The sequence below is a fragment of the Aythya ferina genome (genome assembly GCF_964211825.1).
Source record: "Aythya ferina genome assembly, chromosome: 3".
Taxonomy (NCBI): Eukaryota; Metazoa; Chordata; class Aves; order Anseriformes; family Anatidae; genus Aythya; species Aythya ferina.
In genome coordinates this window covers 8618850-8633521 of record NC_140298.1, presented here as the reverse complement: position 1 = coordinate 8633521, position 14672 = coordinate 8618850, and the positions used below count along the sequence as shown (strand labels likewise).

The 14672-nt window shown below is 39.4% G+C and overlaps 1 long non-coding RNA gene across 1 annotated transcript in view; it reads left to right on the top strand.

Moving 5' to 3' along the window:
• The window catches only part of LOC311433867, a 126960-nt gene that overhangs the window by 2697 nt on the left and 109591 nt on the right, over positions 1-14672 (top strand). Inside the window, exon 2 of the long non-coding RNA XR_014691009.1 lies at positions 3929-4001. This is a non-coding gene — a long non-coding RNA (uncharacterized lncRNA). The remainder of the gene's footprint in view (positions 1-3928; positions 4002-14672) is intronic.

Below are 14672 nucleotides of genomic sequence, written 5' to 3'. Positions count from 1 at the left end.
TCTGTCTCCATGTCCAGTCTTGGCATTCCCGCTTACGTAGATTGTAAACTCAGGAGCAAATTGTCTGCATTGGTTTGCCGACTGCCTTGTTTTATCTTATCCCTTGTGATAAATATTATTCTTAATAATAAGAGATGATTGTTACCTCAAGTAACACCCCCCTTCACCCTCCCAACTATGGTGTAATTTAATACTGTACTGTAGTTGATGACAGCACTTGAAGGTTTAAGATTTGCATCTTTTGAAGCTTTTATAATGTCTCATGCAGCGGGGCTCTGGTCTTCTTCAGAGTCTTAAGGTGCTACTGTTATACTACTAATAAAGTGGTTATAAAACAAAAGTATTTAAAGCTACTTTATGTTCTTGTTATGTTGCCTCAGGAAAAAAAAAATCCTTCTGTTTTCTGTGTCACTAAAGCCTCACTGATGTGTGTTAAGCTCTGTAGAGACCCTTTAATTACAGCGCATCTGAATGGCTGTCACATTAGGAGTTAAAGATCTCTATTTCAAGGAAAGAAGCATTTTTGTTTTTAATATAAACGAGTATGCTTCAGCCTTTTCACCAAATTCAAACTGCATGGAAGGGTATTTCATAATAGACTAGTAAGGCAATATAAAATTAAGTAAAGATGGGTCTGGTGCCTAAAAATATTTGGCAGAATTCCCTGGAAAGCCACATTTGAACATTTTTAATATATATTACAAGGCAGACAAGAATAATTATCTTCTCTTGAAGTTCCCCAAGTGAGAGAAGTGTATTGTAATGCCCTTTGAAATAAAATAATATAAGCTGCCAAATGATTATGTTGTGGAATTCTTCCCCACCCCCTGTCTTTCACCCATCTGATTGTACATTAGAGGAAGAATATGGTACAAATGAAGCGGCTCTTCTTTTATTCCTTTTTAAAAGAGAAATCTTGACACCTTTAAGGAGATATGCCTGCCAATGTACAGGGTAGCTAGCCCTTGCTAAAAGGAATTAAGGAGAGTATTTCTAGATGACTAAGCACAGCACCATCTAAGATGAGGCACCTCTTTCTTTGAATTTGATGTTGTGAATTCTTGAGAAAACTGAAGTAACACCATTCTGATTTTTTTTTTCTTATCTTCTACATGTGGTTCAAAACCAGAGACATAAAAACATCTAGAATTAGTCTACTTAACCACTATTACAGTGACTGACATGTTCCTGTCAAAGGGAGCTGCGAGACAAAAAAAACTATGAAGTGAACCTGTAGCCTTAATTGATGTTTTTAAAGGGTTGCTGGTAAATACCCAACTCACTTTAAAATTAATTTTCTTCGTGAAAGCCCACATGGAGATGGATAAAGGAAAGGGCATATCATTAGATGATTTTCCATAAAACATTGACATCCTCAGTCTGTAGAAAGACTTTGTTAGTGCTAAGTATCAGGGCTTTGTTTTCTTTTGTGTTGCCTGTTAATAGGTAGATGGATGGAAGGACAACTCTGCCAGCATCTCCTCTGGAGCTTATCTTGCTCTTCGTGCTCTGATAGCGAGGAGTGTAAAGGTAGCCAGAATATATGAATCAAGACATGATTCTTGGAGACAGAGTTAGTTGCAGACTTCACTGTCAGCTTCAGTGTGTGTAGGATCAAATGCATGGTGAATTAGGAAAGTTTGTGTCCTGATAGTGAATCCCTAGAGGCAGAGAGAGGCATGGGCTCATGGAATCAACATGAGGATAGAAGGGTTGAGGGAGAGGCCAAATTCTCTGCTGTTACAGGCTGGAATTGGCATCCCTTGGATAAGAATTTCCTTCTGATTTACACAGCCAAGAGAGGTCCTTGAAGGGTCTTGAGAGAGCTGCAGATATGTGATCCTGCAAGTGAAGAAAAACCTAGGAATATATGGAGGGACAATGAGAGAGATTTTGGCAGCAAGACTTAAAGTAAAAATAAATAAATAAATAAATAATAGGGTGGGGGGAAAAGCTGCAATGAGAATGCTGAGGCTGAGCAATCCTACCCTGGGAATCTGTTTGACTGGGGGATTGCAAGCTGTTTTCTTAATTATTTATTTTTTTTCAGACCAGAAGATGTGAAATAAGACTCCTTTATTTCAAGGGGGAGGTGAGAAAACTGAGGGAGAATAGCGTTCACTTAATTTAGTAGACTTTTTCATATGAAGTATACATGCATGCGGTTGGTGTATATCTATTTGAATGAAGATTGTTGAATTAATCAGGTGATCAGGACAGATTGTTCAGATCTCTCAGGAAATGTTGGTATGCAATTTTTTAAATAAGTGTCTTCATGCCTGGCCTGTCGCACAGAGATAGGGTACTTTGGAAACATCTGCAGAGTTAACTTTTAGAAGTGTTTTAATTTAAGCTGGATGGGGCCAGTAAAACTGTGGTTTCATTTTATGGCTAACAAATTGATCCTTGGAATACTTCTATGCTGCATTCAAACATGGTGCTGCGACTGCAACTTTATCTCCCTCTAGCACTGACAACAATGTTCACAAAGCAGTGTGGAGCATGTCATATCCCAGTCACCATCTATTTGCCCTCCTTCTTGGGGAGGCTTTACCATTGACATCAAGCTCAGCCTTGCAGCTGCAGTTCAGCATGTGCCACAGTTGCGTTCTTTGCACATACAGCTATATCATTGTTTTGTCTGGGATGTTGGCTTGTCATCCTTGGTTATAGGAGAGGACAAACTATCCTTACACAAATTACTGTGATCTGTTATATGGCATAAGAGGTACCGCAACTGTATGCTGCTAATTACTTTTATGGGCTCATCTCCCCAACCCTTCAGTGAACTGATTCCTGTAAGCTGCTGGTGCTGGGGAGGGTGGGGGATAATGCTCTGTGGTTGAGAGAAGGCTCAGTGGTGATGACAACTTTTTTCATTCTCCTCTGGTAGTGAATTGTATTGGAATATATCTGTAGATGTGTTGCAGTTCATAAGTGTTGTGTGTATTTTGGAGAGGCCACAATGCAGTGCAGGAGAGGCTAGTTGCTCACGTGGTTCAGGAGCTCCTCTGCCCTAGCGGTGCCACTCTGTCGGCTATTGTACATTTTTTCAAGTCCATTTTTTTAATGTGACAGATCAGAGCTTGAAAAACAGGACGTCTTGGAACATGAACTAGATGAAAACAAGCTACAATGAAAGTGAAAAAAACATATCATTTTACTGCCGATTGAAAATTAGGACCAGATGAAGTCTCTGAGGCCCTGGGCATTTAATTTACTGGAGTCGGTCACTCCTCTGTGAAACCAGCCTCAGTCTGTGTTCTCCGCACATACGTGGTATCTTCGTTTGTTTGTATTTGACCTAATTTGTTGAGGAAAATAATGAGATGGATTGTTTTGGTTTTATTGTTTGCGTAAACTTTACATACAAGTGATTTACTTTGCAAGCCACTATGATAGGGTGGCTATAGCTTACATGGCCAAGAAATTCTGTAGAACAAAGCTATCTAATGAAGTGCTGCTCTGGTTGTGCAGACGTAGAGTTCTAAATAAACAGGTTGGTGCAGCCTGGCAAAGGTTTTTTGTTGTTTTTTTTTTTTTTTTTTCCCCTCCATTTGCATGCATATGAATTCTATCAGTCATAGCCAGAAAGAAAGGTTGCTTTGCAATCTAACCTACTTGTTCTATTTCTGTGAAGCAAACACACCTTTTCCTAGGGACTCCCTGTCTAAGGCTTTCATATTGTGTACTCTCTGGCTCGGCACCGTTTTAGTTTGTGGTCATATGTGTATACATACCTTGGTTTATTTGGTTGTCAGTCTAGCACACAGTAGGATTATAATGGACTTCACACACCAAAGTGTTATTGTCCTTTGAAAATGCAATTTTATGTGATTTTTTTTTTTTTTTTTAAGGATGATAAATCAATCCTACAGGTACAAGATGTAACTACTTTTTTTTTTTTTTTTTTTAATCTTTTTCTCAGATCTGCTTCTACCTGGACAATTTGACTTAGTCTGAATCTAACTTCAGAGATTTTAATTGTGGTCACAAATCAGGTAACAAGAGAATCTCCCTCTGTATTTGCATTTGTTTGTTGTATTTTATATGGAACATGTCTTGAGGCAGATGTTTGGCAGTGGCCTTTTAGGGGAGTTAGGGTCTCAAGTAATTTTACAAACACACCTCCAACAGCCTTCATGAGGAGTTTATGCACTTCACATGAGAGAGAATAAACAAAAACAAAAACCACTACCACACACGTAACCAGTAATAAAATGGAAGCCCACTGAGCTACACAGGAAATGGGATTTCCATTCCATGAGAAATATGGACTCATAAATAAGGATTCCCCTTCCAAATCGGTTCTTTTTAAAAACACTTGCCAAACAAGTTTCTATAAAAAATGTTGATTCAGAAGTGCTGAAGCTTTTTATTTGGATAAAGCCATTTTTCCTTTAGAGCAAGTTGCGGCTTTACCTCTTATGTTGCATTGATTTATTGCGTAAATATCTAGAAATAGGAAGTCAGGAGGATAGTACTGAAATAAGATGTTTGGGCTTTTTGATATTAAGCATTGTTCAACTGACTCCTCACATGCCAAAAGAGTGAAATGTTCATTTCTGGTGAGAAATTTTGCTGAGATTTGATGTGTGCTGAAAACAAAATCCTCACCCAATATATAGTCACGCTCTGGCCAGCTTGGTTGTAATGCCAAGCAGCACAGAGACCTGTGTCCCTTAAACCCTTACGCCTGGATATGCCATACTAGTATCCCGACTGGGCTAAATAGACATCGGGCTAGAAATATGTACCTGCAGCAGACTGGATGCATGGTTATGTGCTCTATATGATGTTTGCCATACATGCAGTCATGAAGATGTTTTTGTGCTGAACCCCTCGGTACCAAGGGAAGCTGTAGCTGTCCTCTGGAGTGACTGGAGAAGGAAGAAGGCCTCCGGACTGGAGGGGTGCAGGGAGTGTTTTCAGTCTTGCTGCAATGATTGTGTTCCCAACTGTTCCTGCCGATACAGAGAGTGTGAACAAATTGCACTCGTAGGAGAAAATCAAGCCCAGAGCGCTTGTGTGTGCGTAACACTTCTTTAATAGAAAAGCCTGAGAACTGTTTTCTTTTGAATATGTTCTGGGTAAGTTTAATGTGGTCCTTTGTAAAGAAAACAAAAGTCTGGAAACCCAAATCTCCAGGAGACTCTGCTCTATTAGATAATTTGAAAATCTTTAATGATCACACACATAGATCTGAGGGATCTCAGGCACGCAGCTGTAGTTTCAGAGTTCTGGCTGTATTTGCCATCTGTCTGTAAGCAAGCAGATCTTGGCTGGGTGTTCTGCTTCATATAGCTGAGTGTTATTCGTTTTGCTCCTTGTTGCCTCCAGTCTGGGCTTTTCAAGAAGATTAATGGAACCTGAGAGAAATAACCCATTGCCCTTCTTAAGAAAGTGGTATAACATCATGCTAGTTATTAACTCAGATCTAATTGGTGTCTTAGTGTTTGCAGTTTTTTAAACGGGTTGGAACTCCCATTCAGCCTAAAAATGGAGAAGTACTATTCTGTTCAGTAGCATCAGAATTTCTTGCCTGTTTTAACCCCAAAACTATGAAAACTGGTGAGAAGGCAGAATAAAAAACTGTATTGATATTCTGCTAGCTAGTATGACGCTCCTAGAATCGCATCAAACTGTCAGAAAAATAAGCGGCTAATCACTGAGAATCTCTCCTCCGTCTCCTACTTGCCAGTGGGCTAAAGGAATGTATGTTGTTTTGGGTAATGGAAGAAGCCTTTGGTTTTCATTACAGCCTGTAAACATCTTGGGCTGAAAGCCTCAGGAGTGGTATCATGTCGTACCACATGTTATGTATGCTGCCCAGCAAGTTTTGAAACAGATTTTTATGATGATTGTGTTTACAGTATTCAATGAAAACAGGGATGACTGGGCAATGGGATGCCAACCACTCCCTGCTCCTAAGCTGAAGAGCGTGGATGGAGGTTGGTGTTGAGATGTTTTATTAAAGCACTGTGCTTAGCTTCATTACCATAACATCAGTGGAAAGGTAGAATATTTCAAAAATCTTGTTGACACCAGTAGGTTTTAGTCAGGTCCTAGATATTAGTATGGAACTAATAACTACTAAGAAGGGCTAATGCTGATGAAATGCTGGCTGAAAAATAAGGTAATCATTAAGGTATACAATTGTGTTTGATTTTGCAGATTTCAGGTCAATTCCATAGGGGAAATAGGTGTATGGGAGGCAACCTTGTGAGTGTGTGTGACTTAAAACTTCTGAAGGAAGGTGCTAGCATGTGTTACACTAAATTCTCAGTGATGCAAGCCTGTATGTGAGCAGTGGGGACAATCGGTGGATTTGATTCCAAATTGCACATTTACTCTGAACAAATGCTGAAATGGATGCAGTGTTTGGTTCTCCCAAATGCAGCCTATGGTGCATAGACCAAAGCTTGTTGGTGGATGTATTGGGCTTTACATTCTGGAGACCAGACTATAGCTGATAATACCTCTCTGGTTTTACTGGCCAAAGTGCATCAAATGTCTTTTTTATTGGTTCATTGTGCTGGACGATGTCTCCCAGCTAACTGGAAACATCTATTAATCAAACCAACTCCTTTCCCTGTGGGTTTTCAAATCCCATTGCAGTAATTCCTGAAAGCCATAATTGCTGGGGATTCATTGTGCAGACCCACAAGGTGTCTTCCCTGTGTAAGGAACCTACACAACCAACACTCAGGTTGGTTTATGCCAACAGTGAGTGAATCCATGGCAGAGCCCTGCCTGTGGTGTTGCTTTCACAGCTGGGGACGTGCTATGCTTGGGGGTCCCTTTCTGCCAACCAGGGGAGAACTCTTCTGTCATTTGGACAGAAGTTAAGAAACAGAGGATGATTGGTGCTTAAGTGATTCTTCCCCTTTCCATCCTGCCCATATTTGTGGTTGATTTTAGCATGTTTAAAAGCAATGCTTGGGCACTAAATGAACCTCCAGCACTTACAGCTATGCAGGCTTTTATGGGTTTAAAGAGCTTTCAGGATTGCATTAACAGCTTTCTGTCTGAGTAGTCAGAGGGTTCAAACTCAAGTGTGGTGACTGTCCACAGGTCAGTGTGAAATGAAGACAGATGTGGTCATAGTCCTTGCCTCAAGGCATTCATACTCTGAAACCAGTAAAGGATCAGGGTTGGGGAACTTGTATGAACCTAACACAGTGAGTCAGCAGCCTGGTTAGACTTAGACCTTGTATTTTCTGCCTCTTGGCTCCACTATCTTCACACCTGCCTATGCTGTTCTCCTGTCTCTAAAATCAGCAGAACTAATCCTTTAAACTGCCTTTTTAAAGTACTAAGACTACCCCTTTTTCTTACACTTCAGTAGTGAGTATTGACCAGGTTGTGAGTAGTGCTCATCTGCTGTGCTTCTCTATGATTTTCAATGTCTGTACTTAGGACCCGGTTACCAGCTCCATCTCCATCCTTGAATAAAGCCATTGGCAATGGTTAGCAGTTGTGAGCAGTTAGTCCTGTAATTAGTATGCGGTCCAAAGGTTAAAAATTTGTTCTGCTGCTCTTCTCTGCATAAATACATCATCATCATCCTTGCTTCCCACTGCTTCAGCATCTAGGGAGCAGGAGTAAAGTGCTGTTCCTTTCTCTGCTGGACAGGTACAAGAGCAGTAAATGGAGCACCTGCACCTGTAAAAATGTAGGCTCCTCTTGGTAACCACCGTGCATGACAGCAGTGACCACAAACTCTGCTCTCAGAGCTGCCTGAGAGACCTTATGTGCTGAGAGGAGGGAAAGGGGGTGGAATGAAAAATGTGGATTAACTTTCTCTGCACCAGTCTTCCTGGGTGGCCTTGAACATATCACTTACATCTTTCCTGCCCCTCCTTTTCCTCCTTGTGCTTCAGTCTCCCACCTGTGAAATGAGGATAGAAATTTCCTCTCTCCCTTCTTCCAGCTAAGCCATTCAGGTGGTCGATCCTCCACAGCAGATGCTCTCTGCTACAGTACAGAAATCAAGGAGGTTGACCTCATCAGTGTGTTCACGGGTTAAGTACTACATGTAACATAAATGTTTATAAGCCAATTTCTACAGTAAGCTTCTAGGATGGGATTTTCAAAGATCCTGAAAATGATATCCATGTATCAGTAAGATTTACCAGATTAATTGCTCATACCCTAGGACATTCAAGTTCAATGTCAATATTCAGGTCCCCAAATCAGTGGCTTGATTCTCAGAAATAGTCAATGCCCAGCAGCTTGCTGCGGATATGGTGGAGATGAATGTGGGGTTTTCAGCTCTTCCATGGTCGGGTTGAAGGTCAAGAGATTGGCTTGGGAACTTTGCTGCCTTTGCTGTAGATGCTGGAGCTTTTTTTTTTTTTTTTTTTTTTTGGAAGGGGGGAGGGGTGGGTAGTGATGAGGGTTGCGTGTGTTTTCCTAACTTTTTTTTTTTTTTTTTTCCCTTAAACCACTGTTCCACTTCAAAATGTAACTTGTTCACAAGGACAAAGTATGTGTACTAAGTGACTTGATTCATCAGTAGATTCCGGACTGCCAGATGCATGTGGTGGTCTTGGTTACTGTCCAACAGAAAAAAGTCACAAAGACCTGACAGTCTGCGTATATATTTTCACACATAGCTTTTCTGGCATTTTGGTTAACTTGGCTGTATTTGCTCAGTGGAAATGTGGACTGAGCATTTGCAGGAGCAAGGGGGTGGTCCCAGCAGGTCAGAGTTCAGGTTACTGGTAGGGCAGGGTGGGGAAATTTGGATTGCAGCTGCCTACACAAAATTTGACCTCAGATTAACCAGACAGCTTCAGTTTCCACTGGTGCTGTCCCAAAACCTCTATGAGCAAAAATAACCAAAATACAACAAAAGAAAATAGATCTTTGGAATTCGTACAAAACAGGCAAGAGAAAACCTAAAATGAAGAATTATCTCTTTCTTTGACTTCTACCTGCTGACAGCTGAAAGCAGATGCTAGGGACTGGGGCTAGTACCACAGTAGCGTGCGCAGGCATCAGTGTTAAACAGGTTAGACGAGACCATGTACTGATGTTAATCAACATTTCTCTGTTGAAGTTGTGCCAATTTACACCGGTTAAGGATATAATTCCCAATGTAATAATTTACAGCATTTTTCTCTTTAAAGTTTAAACTCCTCTTCTTTATCTTCTCTGAAGGAAGAGCTGTTCTTGATTAGATAATGGGTTCATAGCAATAGGGTATTTTCATTAAATATTAAGAATTCAACATTTTAGGTTAACTGAAAGTTCTGGCTTCATTTAGTCGCAATTGAAGCTGACAATGAAGAATATATGCTGCTCTTGCCAAATCCTGATATAGTAGGGCAACAAAATGTTTTGCAAGTGGTGGTGAGTCTCCCTTCTCGGAAGTGATCTTACTGAGTATCTGTAATCAAGGACAGAGTTTCAGAAAAACTCAAATATGGCTTGAGTTTCAGACTCTGAGTATTGAGTGTAAGTCATCTTTTAGGGGAAAAAAATCCAGAAATTTCTGGGTTCCAGGAACTCTTCTTTTAAATAAATAAAAATCTGTCTTTTGGTGTTGTTGGAAATGTTTCCATACATGCAAATTCTATATATCTGTAGGCAATTTTAGTCTCTTTTAAAACATGAAGTGGAAGATGGCAATGGTGGTATTTCTTTTAAAGGATGAGGGAATTGTACTTCAGCCTTGCGAATTTCTTGGGATGAACTTAGATGTGCTCTTTGAATGTTTTGAAGGAGGTCTGGTGAAAAAGCGGTTCTGTTTCATGCTTCCATATATTTTGATTTGTTAAAAATGATATTAAGAATGTTTTGCTGAAGTACTTCTTAACTTTCTGGCCTTATCAGAGGGAAGATGTATCATGCGTCTTATTGGACAATCCAAATGGTATGAGGATTGAGCCCAGCAAGCTCTAGCCTTTTGGATAAGGGCTGGTGAAGCTTCCAAAACTCCCTTAGTAAAATTAGACATTGATCCCCCACACTGCATGCTTTAGACTTACTGACTTCACAAGGGGACTACTCTAATAGCTTCAGATAGTATTTTGGAAAGATATACTGTTGACTTTGTACCATAATACATCAGATCTAATCACTCCTATTAGCTTTGCTCTAAAAGCTAATTAGGCGTTGCTTAAACTTTTGCACCTTCCAAAATATAGTGTTGAATTCAACTTGCTTTTTTTTTTTTTTTGTATGTAGAGTTTTTATTGTTTGACAAGAAATGTAGTAAATCAAATCTTTCCTTAAAGTGTCATAAATGACTAGTGCTGTGACTGGTGCCATGGACTGAAGCACTTTCTTCAACTTTGTGTAAACATGTTTTTCGTTTTTTTTTTTTTTTTTTTTTAAAGATATCTTCAGACTACAGAAGCAATGAATGTTAAGAAATGACCTATCAGGGTAGTCAGTAGCTAGGACATGAAATATAATTGACGTATAATCAAATCTAAGCTTAAGATGTTTAAAGGTAAGTAAAACTTGGTGTTTTAACCATTCTATAAATTTGGACATAAATCTTCTATTTGATATTGTTATTTTAAATGTTTATTGATGTTATTTATTTTTTTAAAAAGCTAACGGTTCTTTTTTGCTCTCTTTCCAAATAATTTCCCCCATCATCCACACCCCCTACCTTCCCAGTTAATCTTTGGTATGTGAAGAGTGCAGAGGGGAAACTAATCAAAAATAAAAGCTTAATGATAACTCTTAACTTTTTTTTTTTTTTTTTGAGCATCCTTTTGCATTGCTGTGTCTGCAGGCTTCTCCAAAGTTTCAAAGTTATCTTCAGTTGTCATCAAGGAGTGTAAGAGTAGAATAAGTTCACTACTGAAAGAAATTTCAGGTGAGAGTTTCCTATTTCCACAAAGACAAAGTAAACTTTATGGTAACATCTTCCTCTGTACAGGTAAATCCAGGTCTGTATGGTGAGAGGGACAGGCTAGGGCTGCATCAGTTCCTTTTCTGGTTCCAAAATACATGAAGTGGTCAATCTATACATATGTAATTAGAACAGCTTCAGCTCTTGTGTTGCTTAGTTCTATAGAAACACTTAGCAGCCAAAATGGGATGAGTCACCAGTCCTGGATTGTTGGGGAGGTGGATTTTGGAGTAAGTTTTGAATGATTTCCCCAACTCCTACTGAATTGCTGAAATACAGACCTAGAAACAGATTGCACTCATTTGTGATCCCCTTTGAAGCCCATAGTATAGCTCCTTTATACTTCTTCAGCCAATGGTTAATACTGTTTGATAGTCATTTCTAATTCTGTGAAGTGACAAAAACACACAAAACCCCTCTGGTTTATACCATTTAATGCAAATATAAATTGGGGTTAATTATAAATAAAACCATCTTTCTCCTATGTCTCAATTATTTGTAAGTGGAAGAATTAGTTTCTGTTCAGATTTCACCTTCTTTGTGATTAGGTGCAACCATTTTTTTTTTTAGGGGATGAAAAGGCAAGGGAGATGTCAATTTACTATCCTACACAAGGCAACAAATTTATAGGGGTTCTTCTGACAAGTTCCTACTCCTTAGATAAAGCTATGTCAGTGTGTAAAAATTTCTTTTGGGCTTCATATGTTAAGTAAAGTAGTGTGTTTTGGCTAACATGTAGAAAAATGTTAGTTCTTAGGGTAAAAAAAATCAAGCAGTTTCTTCAAAAGTGTGCTATTCTCTATACTAAGAACTGTGGTGTTGAATGGCTAGATTATTTTTTTTTTTTATTGACTGAGAAAAAGCTAGAAAAATGCTGGGTGGAAATTCCATGATCTGAATAAATTACTCATCCCTGCATCAGTGTGATGACACAACCTTACAGAGCATCTTTAAACAAAGGGAATCATTTTGCTCTTTTCTCCCACATCGCTCTTTAATTCTGTAACATCTTCCTTCCTATGACTTGTTCCATTCTCTTCAGTATGGCAATTTCAGCATGAACTTGCTCCCTTCAACAAGAGTGAAATGATTAAATCTGTTCCAATAAATTGCTTCAGTATGTTAGAAGTGAGCTCTTCTTCCTTACATCTTCCCTCCTCCTGCTGTGTTTTGATGCACTTGTTGCAATGGCCCAGGCTCTACAAAGCATCCCAGGACGGATCTGGGATGTGCACTTGGTATTTTTCTGCATACCTCTGAGTGTGCACTGGGGCTTCTTGCTGCATCCAGGCTTATGGCACTTTGCTTTTGCCTTCTTCCCCTCATGTGATAGAAATGAGGTCTGAACATGAAACTTCCTGCAATGAGGGTCCAGGCCACAAACCATCCAGGTTAATTCAGAAACAGGGTTGCAGCAGTTATTGCATGAACATCCAGAGGGTGAGGTACGAATTGTCTGCATAGTCCTATACATGACCTTTTCCCCTAGAACGCACTATGTAGCACTAGGTAAATATCTGACAGCCTATATTGATTTTTAAATTATTATTATTTTTTTTAAATAACTAAATTTACTGATAGTATGTATGTGTATAGAACAAAGACTTAGAGACAGTCACATAAACAGGATTAATTTAATAGCTTGATTATTCTAGCCTCAGAAACAATAATGAATCTTTCATTCTTAATGCAAGTGCACCTAAATTTTTAGAAACTGGAGTTTTTAGTAGGACTTACTTCATACAAACATAACCCCTCTATAAGGGAAGAGTTAGTAATTAATAGGCTTTTACTATTGTCTTCTCTGTCTTTGTTTAATGTGTTTGAATGTTGAATCATGATAAATTATGTACAAGTGATAAATTATATAATGCTCCAGTATGGTGGGAATTAATTGTGGAACTGCCTTAATTTGCTTTTTTTTTTTTTCCATAAAACACATTAAATCTATTACGTGGATGGCTTTGTCAAATGGCATTCATAAGAAAGGAGGATGGGGGGACACCCCAAACAAACAGAGCCTTGCTCCCTTTGGACAGATGGCGAGGGCTGAACCTTCATGAATGTTATTGGCCTAATTGGAATCACATTTGTGTATTGTTCTCAAACTATGCTAGGGATGGGGCTGGCAGGGGCGGGGGAGAAGAGCCGCACTGCAGAAATGCAGTGCCGTGAAAATCCTCCAGAAGGTTAAGGGGGATTCCTCCACCTCCTGGGCCACTGCTGCTGCCCGCACAGCCTGCTGCTGACCCAGGGTTAGACGTGGGCAGATGCCCCACAGCTGCATCGCTTCTCCTCCCTGCTCTCCATGGAAATGTCTGTGGGGAGCGGATCGCCTCAAATGGTGCAGCTGAAGCCTGGGAAAGCATGCGCTGCTTCTGAGCAGTTTACAATACAGTAAATTAGAGACAGGTCTTTTAGTCACAATACCCTTTAAATTAAATAAATCAGGACTAAGCTTTTTTTTTTCTTTTTTTTTGTGTGTGCAGTATTAGCTCAGTATAAGTGCTGTCCTGTTTTACTAGTTGGAATGGTGGGTGGCATAAAGAGCAACTTCTAGGGCAGACTCAGGAGGTGATGTTCTAGGACGTTCTCTTGATTGCACATCTGGGTATGATATGGAAACATGGTTTGATCCTACATGCTGGCAAAAAAAAAAAGTGGCAAGTGCATGTATCTATGCCAATCTGTTGCTTGCATGTTGCAGGAACAGTTTTACAGACGAAACAGCAGCTGTCATTTTCTTACTTAACAGTGCTTAGCTGCAATACCTGTGGGTTTTGGCCTTGCCCAAAAGAGGATCCTTTCAAAAATGTCAGTACTGAATATTATTTCATCATGATTCCGTGCATTGGAAGCCAGAGATGAGATCCTGGTTGTCCTTGCAGACCCATGCAATCTGCAGAATTCAGGGGCTCAAGTTAACTGCCTTCTCCAGGATTACAGGAAAAGTTACTCTGTAGTTCCATGAAGTTTAGACTTTGAACTTGAAAGCAACATTTTCCCTCTACTTAGCTGTATTTTGATCGTTAATCATTAGGAATGGGGCTATTTTATATCCCTGCCAAAAAGTGAGTTTAGGATTAAAAGGTATTGGAGGTAGTGGTGTGTCTAATTTCAAAATTCATCACATTGCTCAATGCTCTGGCGTGCAAGTGGTATGTATGAATAAACAGTAGAGGAAGTAAATTGCACCTTCATCCCAGGGATGAAGAATGTGGTGACTGACTGATTAAAAAAAATAAATTGCTTTTTGTGGAATTTTTCTGTTCTGTTGCATTTTTTAACTGCTGGGTGACAGGAAGATGGAATTAAATACAAATAATACAGATACATGCCCTCTGAAGAAAACACTACCTTTTCAGCCTGGACGTGTATATTGAGCTTATCCTTGTGGAGACCTTGGTAATGACCAGCATTGTTGCTGAGATTCTAATAACAATAAGGATAATGCTATTAGTGCAAATTCAGACATAGGAAAGATTTTTCCAAAACTGGAAGAGAAATCAAAGTACTCTTTGTTCCCTAGGATTAGAGAAGGAATCATTATACCTGGAAAAAATACCGATGAAACCTTTGAGGTTCAATTTCATGTTCTCAAGCTTTGTTCATTCCTGATTTTTTTTTTCTTCTCATCTTCTTGCTTTTATTTCTGTAACTCGTTATCCTTTTCTACTTACACAGTGGAGATAGAAAGTATACAACCAGAAAGGTGTTCCAAAAATTGAAAGTTCAGTTTTCTGCTGCTGTGAGAAATTTTGTCAAGGTAGTTGAACATAAACCTTGTTTGTGCTCTCGC